Source organism: Scleropages formosus, chromosome 23 (assembly GCF_900964775.1).
Source record: "Scleropages formosus chromosome 23, fSclFor1.1, whole genome shotgun sequence".
In the NCBI taxonomy this organism is placed as follows: domain Eukaryota; kingdom Metazoa; phylum Chordata; class Actinopteri; order Osteoglossiformes; family Osteoglossidae; genus Scleropages; species Scleropages formosus.
The window spans coordinates 18,184,986-18,196,926 of record NC_041828.1 but is presented as its reverse complement, the minus strand read 5'-3'; positions in this window follow the sequence as shown (position 1 = coordinate 18,196,926).

The following is an 11,941-nucleotide window of genomic DNA, read 5'->3' as shown; positions in this document are numbered from 1 at the left end:
CTTCTGCAGCATTGCAACGGCATCTCAATATCCGTGTGCGGCGACGCTGCCGAGACTCCAGAGCGAATCGTCGCTCTTTCGCTCTGGACGACCGCTTGATGAAGCATTTGTTTCAAACCTTTGCTGTCCATGACTCTGCTCAGTTGTGCCACTGTCCAGAACCCCACCCCAGGATTTTTAGAGGCCTCTCTTACTTGGATCACTGTAAGGTCCTTTGTGGAGAGGGAACTATTTTGCACTGATGTGAAATTCTGCCTTTTGAATTTTTTTTTTTTTTTTTGCAATGTATTTATGTACATTTTTTATATGCATAAAATACCAACACTATATACTGTCAGTGCAAAAAGTATTGGACAACTTTTACAACAGGAGACAGTAGTAAAATTGAAATATTAGCCCCATCCAATGAGTCCCCCCCCCCTCCAAATTTTCCCCACATGCTCTGGGTTCAGGATTGTGAGAATCCTTGGTTGAACCGTTCGCTGTACTTTAAAGCAAATTTTATGGCTCTTTGATTTAGGTTTTTTAGTTCACCCCCTCAAGAAAAAGAAAACTCAATACTGCCAGTGAGTACTGAAGTTCAAACCATTTCTCCAAAGGAAATAAACCTGGGTGTGTTTGTGTTTTTTTTTTTTTTTTTTGTTTTGTTTGTTTTTTTTGATGTGATTGTATGCATGGAAGAAATAGCTTTTTCTTTTATTTTTTTTTTGTTCAGTGAATGTTGGGGAAAAAAATGTTAATTTTGTGTGTGACCTGTACATAGTTTAAATTGTTTAATAAAAATGTAATCTAGCTTTCCAGTGTGTGTTCCTCAGCCTTTTCATTTTTTTCTGTTGATGATGGGATGTGGGGGGACCAGTCTGTAAAGGGTTCCAGAGGTTGCTGCTGGTGGCCCCAAGTTCACCTGGTGTTGGATGGGAAGATGGTAAAATTCAGTTCCCCGTGGCTCCAAAACACTGTCCTTTGGATGTCTTCTCGTGCCTTCGACACCTCAATAAGTGCAATAGTCTGGTTTTCATGTTTTTCTGTCCTCATGGGTTCCTCTTCACCCAAAGCTCAAGGAGAAGAGGAGAGGTGTTCCAGCAAGTGACCTTCATGGAGAACGTTCAATTCTGTCATGGTGCTTAAGCTTGAAAGACCAGACTGACAGTGGGCTGCTTTTTCTCTGCTTGTACTATATCTGCCAGGCAGAGATGATCATTAATTTGGATCCCTCTAGAAACGCCTGAGCTTCCTGTCCTGTTCCATGTAGTCCTGATAAAACCATAACCTCAATCTACTGGAAGGGTGCAGGTTCAAATATCCTAACATGGGAGTTATGGTGGGCTCACACCCCAGTGCCAGTTTTTCCAATATCCGCCCCCCCCCACACAGCTTCATAACTGAACAATTTCATTTCATATCTACGTGTCTCAGTTTTTTTTTTTTTTTTTTTTTTTTGTATTTATCGATGTCCTTTTTGATACATGGTCATTGACTGATGGGCCGTAGACCTACGGTTTTGTGCCGCAGAAGCTGCAAAACATACTGCGGATCGGGTGTAAGATGGTAGGGATGTTTCACATGTTGAATTTGAAATTAGGCATGTTTCAGAATAGGATTCTTTAGACACAGATAATGACGCAGGCAGTGATTTTTTTTATTTTTTTTTTGCTGAATATCCAGCGCTGCTGATGGGGAAACCTAGTTGTGAGATCATCTGGTAACACTAACTAGAGTACCATGGTAGCGCAGTCAAAAATGTTCAGTAGCGGACGTTATCCGAAAACCTGCTGGTGGCGTCACTGAAGTAGAGCGTCGTGACTTGTCAGGACGACTGTGCCCGCAGTTGTTACGCAGATTTAACGCTGAGAAAACTTGCTCCCCATTGTGCATTTATTTGTTCAATAAAAAAAGTAACTTTCATCTGGAGCTCTAAATCTCTGGGTGGCGGAAAATTCACCCCACGTTATTTAGTATATGAGTTTGGCGGGCGGGAGAGCAGTTTCCCAACGTTCAACCTTATTTTGAATGCAGTGATTCAAGTCTCTTGCAAAGTGGAACTTTTCAAGGGAAACTGAAAGGGTGAGACAGCTGTCGATGGCTGAGACAAATGCAAATGAGTGTGGCTTGGGGGGTATTGGTTGTCACCACACTGGTAGGTGTGTGGGAAGGTGCCGGAGTTCGTGTGGGAGCTAGATTTCGTGGCACGCATGGATAATGCGGGAATGCAGAAATCTGGTCGGATGGAATGGGGAGAAATGGCCATCCTGATTGGAACCCAAGTGCGGTTATTGGACATCTGCTGGTCACAAATTGGCCGTAACAAACATGTTTAAGCACAAAGTAGCTCGGTCTTGGTACCAGAGAGGTACCTTAGACCAGCGGTTGGCTTTGTAGACAGGACTTGATCAACCGCTACACCCCAGCCAGGCCCCTTCGCTCACCTGCTTCTGCTCGCTTGGTGGTCCCGCGCACGAAAGGCAAAGCTCGGAGGTTCTCGGTTCCGGGTCCGTTGTGGTGGAATGACCTTCCCCTGTCACTCAGAACTGCGGAAACTCTGTCTGTTTTCAAGAAGGGTCTGAAAACCCACATTTTCCAGATCCACTTCGCCCAAGATCTCTACAGCTCACCTATGGTGTAACTGTTCATGCATCGTAACTCCGGAAGCATCCCCACATACAACCTTTATTCAGCCATTACTCTGGTATTGTACTGCTCATTTGTGCATCTTATAATATTTAATAAAAAAACATTTGTGTGGGTATCGGGATTTGCCTATCCTGTGTCTTATGCACTTACGTGAACGATGAACCTCGGTGCAGCAAGTGGTAGGGAACAGATTAGGTTTGCTTGAGACTTTCGTGTCTGCAGCTATGTCTCCTCTTAATGTAATGCATAAATTATACTTTTGCTGAGATATACGTCGCTTTGGACAAAAGTGTCTGCTAAATGAATAAATGTAAATGTAGATGCCGTCTCACTGAAGGCTGTATGCTGTGACTAATCAGGTAAAGAAAGGTACTGTCTGATCGACACCAGGAGTTATATCAGGCTACTGGAGAGACAGCCAAACAGACCAGAATGGCTCTAGAAAGTATTAATGGCATCCTGGGAGCACCTAGTAGAGGTTCTAGTTTGCAATGATGCCGACTTTGTGAAGCGAGGAGCTTTTTTGCATTCGGAAGGCAGTCGGAAACATGGGCTCCAAAATGACCCTGTTCAAGGTAGTTATGGTTGTTGCAAGTATAAAGAAGCAGGCCTCTCAACAAGAACTGTGGTTGTTTAAAAACTTTTTTTTAGGTTAAAGGAGGAGATGGGAAGCCTCAGACTTAGTAGGAAGGTACCAACAGGTGGGGGTGGGGGAGAAGACCATGGTGACAGGTTGGAACAAACACTTGGATGAGGTACGGGAAGGTGACTTATGGACATCCTTGAAGATTTGGGCTTCCTGTTGAGATGCCTTTCAAAGACTGAGATTCTTGGAGATTCCAAGAAACCCCTGAATCTAGTAAGTGGGTCTTCCTTTCAGATTTTTAAAAGTGTCTTTAGATACCTTTGGCCTGAACTTTCATGAAATATGCATTTGAAAATATACACCCTTTGAGTTTTCGCCAGCTGACTTTCAGCACCAAACCTCATAATTGGAAGACGCGGGATAAGAGGAGAGTGAAAGGAAAGTGGTGGTGGTGGTAATTACCATGTAATTACTCGCTTAACTGAGCATGACTGCGCTGTGGGTCTTCACTGGCCAAAGAATAGAGATTCAGCAAGAAGCCAGGCATTCGGCACATGAAGATGGCAAGACAGTTGTTTTTGTTTGCAACAAGAAGAAAATAATTTTGTCTGTCCTGGCAGCAGTTCGCAGCCGAACTACACATTAGTGAAACCTTTAATTTAAATGTATTTATTGCATGAGGAACACCCAAGAGGGGAAAAGAATTTAGAAACCTTCTTTACCTTTACATGAAATGTCACAATATGGACAATAGGTGGCACTGTTGACTCGCAGTCCAGGAAGGCATCCATACTTCCACACAAACAGTTAATGATTTTGAGAAGTATTTCTCAATATTTTACAACTCATCTGAATCGGATGATGTCAGATTTTTTAAACGGCAGGAAACTTTTACTGTTGCCAGGGGGGAGGAATTGTTCTGTTGTCAAGGGCAGGTGGAGGAACACAGGCAAACATAGCTTGAGGTCCCGAAACAATCAGTGGCCCAGGTTGCAAAGCTTCTGCTTTTAAGGCATTTAAAAATGGCTCATTTGTCTGATTTCTAGAACCCCGACCTTTCCTCTTCAGGCTTTGCAGTGACAAACTAGCATGTTTCACTCGCCCCGAATTCACATGCAAACTGCACTGGTTGGCCGTTGATCTTCTTTTATCATAGTTAACCACAGCGGGAGGCAGCATCACAAATGAAAAATGTCATAATTGTCATAGCTTAATTCAAAGAATACAGTTTTCTCTTCTTTTGGGGAGCTGTTTTAAGGTAGTACGACTTGATAACCGATTGCTCTTTGTTATGAATACAGTAGAACAGTCTTTGCCCATGGATGTTGTAATGTAGTTTTGGTGCAGTTCCACTATCTGTCCATAGATGTCACTGTTCAATAAAAAAAGATACTAGAAAGGTTAACCTATTTCCCTACTTTTCCTGGCAGAAGAAAAAAGTTCATAACAAAGCCTGCAATGTTGTTATTGATTTACCAGTATTTTATTTTCCATATTGAGAACCTTGCATATTAGATTAGTATCAGGCTACTATTAATGCTTCTGCTCAATGTTAAATTCACCTTGACTGTAGATTTGTACAACTCTGGAGGTATAATAGGTGTGGATTGTCCTTTGGAACCCAGCATGTACTCAGGATGTGTGTCTCCCCCCCCCCATATATTAAATGCTTTGTGCTGCATTTTTACTAGAAAACCTCCTGTAAGGTTTTCATTCTCAGCTGGTTTAGTATATCGGTATCTGTGCGTGCCCGACTCCCTTTCCCCGAGACACGTGGCCAGCAACAGCGGTGGCAGTGAAGCAGGGAGTTCATTGAGAGAGGAGCCCTTGCGTTACAGGATCGGTGTTTTAAATGCGCGCAGGCGCACACCTTGCAGAAGCATTGCAACTCATTCATAAAAAGGTGGCGTCGGACAGAGCGGAGTGGCTGAGGGGCAGGCTGCGCAGGCTGCGGGGCCGACCAATGGGAGCGCTCGCTATGCGTTCTCCCCAAGCTTGCCTCCCGGCGCCAGGTACCTCACGCATTGCATCCCCAGCTGCCGACGATGGAAGACGAGTGAGTGAGGGGGCCTGGGAGAGGAAATAGCGTAGAGGCAGGCCTCTGTAGGAGGAGCCAGAGAGCCGCGTGCCCCCTCGTCTTCGATGGAGTGAAGACGACCCCTCGATGGTACAGCAGATGCAGTATGGTGTGCTGTGGAGGCCTCACCCCCCCCAGGAGCTTGTGGCTGCAGCTGCTTTGACGGCTGCGTTCAAGAGGAGTAGCGCTGCACTTCCCAGTGCTGGATTGGACCACGGTTGCCTCTCGTTTTCTTATGGCTTTTTTGCGAAAGGAACGAGGAGTTTGTCCGTACAGGGTGGTCCCTGTGTGGTGCGTCTGCTAGCGTGTGTGCATCTTCTCTACAGAAAGTTAGTGGTGACATGTAACGTTTCTCGCAGCGTGTCTATTGCATAACAGGAAATAAACGCTGTTGTTCATCTGCAGCATCAAAATTACTATTTTGTGCTTAGCTTAGATATGAAACTTTTTTTTTTTTTTTTTTTAATTAAATTTACTATTTATTTCTGTCATCTGAGACACAAAGTTAAAATGCGGATGCTGTAACGGCACGATTCCGATTATCAGAGTTGAGGGTATTTTGTCCTCTGGAGTTCCATGTACCGTGTAAAAGCGAGATGCCAAAAAAAAGGAGCAAAAATGATGGGCCCCAAAGTTGCAGCGCAGAACACGTCCGATGACTATTTGGAGCAGTTCCTTTTTAATCAACTCTGTAAAAGCTGATCTTTTGGCATTATATAACATACAGTGACAGACGCCACCTGCAGCGAAACACGATCACGGTGTGGCCACAATGGAAGCTGTTCATCTCAGCATGGCTCGCAGCCAAAGAGCTGTTGAATTTGCCTAGAGCCTGGGTGGTGGCCCAGGGGTACGAGAAAGGCTTGGACCTCCTGGCTGCAAGTGCCTTCGTTCACTGTTCTCGAACACTTACCTGACACATTGTAGACGGTGGATTCCAAGAAAGGATATGATTCCAAAGCTGTTTTTTTTTTTTTCTTTTTTCTTCCAGTTTCAGACACCAAAACCTGGCCGCTTGTGACCGCTTAATGACTCCATCTTTCAGGCAAAGCGGAAAAAAACTCGTTTATTAATGAAGGGTTGGAATGATGCCTCAAACTGGGCGGTACATTGGAGAGGCTTCCTCTGCTCCTCTGCGAGACTTGAACGCTGTCCAGTGATGGATGCTGCCACTTAGAACTTACCATCCTGGTCTCCACACCGTGCTTCGATATGGTATGGAATGAGTATTCCGCTGGCCGGAAATGGGACGAACGCTGTTTTTTGAGCCTAGTATGTTCTGTAGGAGAACATTGGAATGTCACAGCTATTTCGTTTTCGCTCGTTTCGCATGCTGCAGTCGCGGCTCAGTCGGGCCTCAATACTTTATCGTACCGTAAATCTTGCCTGACCGACCGCTCTTATTTGAAATGTTCGCAAAGCATGCCCTCCCGTCACCGTTAAGTAAACATCCTCCTTCCTCGTGAGAAGTAGTTTTGGCTTTGCCAGATTTTACGGCGTCTCTCGGATCTCCCACCGCAGGCGAGCCGGGTAAGTGTTGGGGACTGGCTTTCGCCGCCTTCCTCCCTGACATTTACAGTTGCTGTAATGACCCGCATCTTGAGATTCGGCACTAAACGCGAGGCCTCATTACTCGACGGGCCCAGGCTCTGCCGCACCATAATGCCACTGTCATTCGGAGGCTTTTGTCAAATTAATTCCCTTGTAAACCTACTTCACTTCATACTGGGCTCCCATTAAACTTGTCTCCTTTGGCTCTTTCCAAAGCTAATGGAGGAGTCCCCCCCCCTCCCGCAAACACAAATGTGTAGCATTACGTTAATATGACTGCTTTTATCTTGGCACTGGTATTTTCTCTAAAGAGCAGTCAGGAAAATGCCGAGGCAGCAATAGTGCTGACGGAGAAGCTCCGGGGGCAGTCAATATTTTTGATCAGTGGCCACAATAATCGTAAAAATCCATCTCTTGTCCGGAAATGGACGTGCAGAAGGTGCGATAAGATATGACTGCACTCCAGGTGAGTTTTCTGCTCGCATCCACATGTGAGGAGAATTGTAAATGTTCTAAATAAGCGCTTTAAATGTTCCGAAGCACTGCGGGAAGCATGAGAAAGGAAATGCAGCAGAGGAAATAAAATATTGATTGGAAGTTATGTTAGTAGACATGTACAGCTCAACAGATAGGCTTTACTGACTAATTTAACACGCTGAGTGATTTCCTGGTCTCGCGTTGGGGCAGCACACCACTCATTTCTATGAAAATACTTACAGTTAATTTCCCTCACATGGACATTATGTACACTGCGCATTTATGTTTGCATTCATCCATTCAGCAGACACTTTTCTCCAGTGGTGACAGATGGTGGATTGCAAAATGATTTGGCTGATGTCAGCTCAGTACAGAGGTGGGTCTGAAAGAGATGCATTCTTAGACCCTTCTTGAGTGCTAGAAAGGATGCAGCAGTTCTGAGGGGGTCCTCCTTGCACTACGGTGGAGACAAAACTGAGAACATACAGACTTTTGATTTTGGACCTCTTGTGTGTGGGACCATCAAGTGGTCAGAGGTGGAGGAGCATAATGCTCTTCCTGGGATGTAGAGAGTGATCAGGGAGTAGATCTGTTGATGTTTTTGTAGGCCTTAACTAGAGTCTTGAACTTGGTACAGGCAAATACAAGAAGGTAGTGGAGAAAAACTTATAGGAGACATGCCTGGGAATGCTTTAGCAGGTCAAACGCCACTCATCCAGTGATATTCTGGATTACTGGAATGGAAGCAGATGGAAGACCAGACAGAAGGGAGTTGTCCAGGTGGGATACCCCCATGGCCTGGACCAGAAGTTGTGCTGATTGAGTTGGCGATAAGGGTGGATCCTGCTGATGTTCTACAGGAGGTATCTGCAGGATCAGGTTATAGCTTGAAAGTGTTTGGGGAAGCAGAGACTTGAGGCTTGTAACTCCCGCTTGTTACTTCATGCTCTTGACTGATGAAGCAGATAAACTGAACAAATTGTCCAGTTTGACCATTCCAAACAAATGGATAAACCTGCTGGAAGATGGAGGATCGTGGTCTTAGATCTGTGATGATGGTCAGTCATCCAAGCAGCGATGTCTGAGAGGCAAGCTGCAATGTAAGGGGGCTTACCTGGGATGGCTGCTCTTAGAACTTGTGACCCTGCAAGGAGGGAAATCTTGGTGGAATGATCAATCTTGCATCCAGACTGATAAAGGAGATCATTCTGGGCAGAGTACGTAGATAGCATTTTGTAAGATGCATACTGCAGAGTTTTGTAAAGGAAAAGAATAGAGACCAGCCTGTAATTCTGGACCAGTTTTGGGTCGAGAGAAGGCTTCTTTAACAGCGGTAAGATTTGGGCAGTTTTAAAAGCCGATGCAGAGCAGCCAGAGGGGAGAGAGGAATGAAAGGAATGAGTTGTATGACTTGTAAGCAGACAGCAGGAACTGTAGTTCAGAATCTCTATGCTATGTTCTTCCTTCAGGAGGGTGTTGGTCATGCAAGCTGGACCCACATTCTGTTGCTCCTCTGATAAAAATGTCTGTAGAATGAATTTTTGATGTCCCTGATTTCTCGCTTTTGTATTATCTCCCAGGCTTTCTGGCCAGGATGCAGCCTGCATCACGGCTTTGGACTAAAGGGATTGGTTTTTGGATCATCACCCTGATCCGGGTTGGATGAGCAGACAGCACCGGAGGGTGGATGAATAGATTTATCAGCTATTGTCCTGTCATAGCTGAAGTTCCGAAACATGCAACATTAAAATGTCTACATTTATTTCTGACACCACAGCACCTTCTTGAACCCATGCATGAGGTGATATAGTCCTAATGAGTGCTTAAACCCTGGAGCCCCATCTAGCCAGCTTTGTTACAGTACTACTGCTGCGTCTCTCTTTGGTGTTATGACTTCTTACAGCTGAGGTCCTCAACCTTTTATAAGCCATGGTTTCCTTTAAGAATTTGATGAAAGCTAAGAACCCCCTCATGGAAAAATGTCCATAAATAAATGGGAGAAAATATCGTAACAGGTAAACTTCGCAGAAATTTGATTGCCCTCATATGTGATTATTTTCACATATGGTAACAGACTAGTAATTATTTATTCATTTAGCTAGAATTTTCTTCAAAGCTGCTTAAAATTGTTTGCCTGTTTTTTACAGTTGGATGTTTTTTTGAGCCACTTAGGGTAAGTACTTTCCCAATACTATAGCAGGAACAAGGACTCGAACCCATGCTCTTCAAGTATGAGATGAAACGTTTGATTGCTGTTGCCTTGTAATATTTTTTATGTAAAGTTTTTATTTAGACGTTTATGTTCTTCCTTCACAAACCCCCAATGGGGCTATGGACCCCCGGTTAAGCTCTGCTTTACAGTCTAATGACTGATACCTGGCTACATTCACAGCTTCACATCAGGTCTTTTGTGTTTCTGAAGAAGCAGAGTGAGAGAAGCAAGAAACTCTGGTTTAGGCTGAAACGTGACTGAAACAAGCGGTGTCAGAGGAGCCAAAATTGACCCTCCATCTGCTCTACCTTCCTGCCTTGCTCGACGCCTGTTCCTACTGCATACCATTCTGGGACATTGAAACCAACAACCCTTTTGGGGAAGACAATACACAGTCAGTCAATGGAGTACTGGGCCTTTAGGGTTTCATGTTGTCAAGGCATCCATCTGGAGCTAAGTGGAAGTTATCACCATATTAGCCAAGAGACTCGGCTCATCTCTGCTCAACCTTGCCTCACCACCTAGTGCCAGCTACCCAGCTCTGCCCCCACCTGGGGCCCCCGTACCCAATTTAACACTACAATGACTCACTCTATGTTGGCCTGTATATATGTCAGTAGAGGCTCCAGACTACTATTAACGGAGCGAGAACGACAATGGCATCAGTGATATTTCCCCCCCGTGATTTGATCTGTCACCCGGTATCACCCAGCTTCCTCGTTGTGTAAAACGCTGACAGATTTATGAATAAAAGTTTTTACCGTGCCTTTGCTCAGTGGACTGAGCAGATGCATTCACAGCACAAATTTCTTATCTCCAACTAACTGCTTTTTCTCTAGTGGTCTTAGTGCAGCCCTTGCCCTTTCTCCATAGTCTGCGGAGGAAGCTACCACGGGCTATCATAAGTAACGCAGCTTTTGTTTCCGAACTGAAACAGCCCTTTTACTGGAGCCGTATTAGAATTCAGTTGTAGTCAGCGACAATTATCTTCTCCATCTGGGTTTTGCAGCAGGGGAAAAAAAAAACACACATTGAATGAAAGGTCAGCATCAATTGTCATGCCACAGGGTGGTGTGCCATCTGCGGTTTCTAACAGCTGAAGTGCATCATGGAATGTGAGTCTGTTTTCTTGTGTTTTTGTTTTTTTTTTTTTTTTTTTTAAATATGCATTAAGTTGGAGTGGTGGAACAGGACGTTAAAATCCTGCTTGTTAACGGCACGGGAGAGCAGATACTGTTTCCAGCTGTGCTTTGGACTAATCAGTTTGTATTTCCTTGGGCAAGATGAAACCTGTTGTTAGAGACTGTCTCTCGGGGAGCTTGGGCAGGCTCCTTTTTACCTCTCTGAGCATGGCCCCGTTTTAACACGCAGTGCTGTGTTGAATAGCAAGCCCCTTAACCGCTTACTTTCCCTCAGTCCCCCTCTTGTGTCCACTCAACCACTCAGGACAATTTTAGAGGCAAAATTCTCTTCTTCACATATATATATAAACTATACGAAAAGCTTAAAAAGGTGTGTAAATCTTTCTCCTTGCCCAAGGCTATTCAGCTCATGCTCTAAGAGGGTTATTTTTATAGCGTACTCTTCTCAACGGTTACCCTGAAGGCTGAACAAAGTTACAGCAAATTAACCAATATTAGTTACAGCAATTATAATGAATTATAGAATGAGTCAGCTGGCAGCTGAGGAGATGAAAACAAAAAGCCCACCTGCAAAGGTAAGGAGGAAAACAAACCTCTGGGGACCCTAGGACCAGTGACTGCCACCACCCTTAAGCATTATAGTGTGAACAGCACATCTTCCAGTTCCTTTTACACATTCACATTTATTTATTTAGCTCATGCTTTTCTCTACAGCGACTTGCAACATTAACCGTTCTGCCCTCTACTGCCCCTACACAATTAAGAGTTCAGAAAGGGTATTAAATAGGTTCAGCAAAGAAAGTCAGTTGAAGAGGGTTGGGACACAAACCTCTTGGACTCTGCGATCAGAATATATTGGTTTTATAGTCTCATGCCTGATTATAATTGTGAGTCAGTGTAAGAATTAGAATATATTCCACTCAAGTGAAGCTGTGGAGGCTATATCCTTCGAATGCACAAACAACCTTGTTGGGGCTGAAACTGGAACATCGACTGTCATACCACCTATTCGGTGCAGGCTCACGGGAGTCCCTGCTGTTTATTTTCAGTGATGGCTAAAACAGATGCTGACAAAAGTTGTCCTTTTGAAACCGAAACAAAATATTTTCAAAATATTGGCGGGTGCTGCTGCGGTATAAGTGTGATTATGCAAGAGGCCAACTGTTGCTGCGTGGTGTTTGTTTTTCACATCCTGAGCTCTGGCTCTCCTTGCTCATAGAATACGATGTTCTCTGGGCTGTGCGGGGGTTGGACACGTGCGTCGA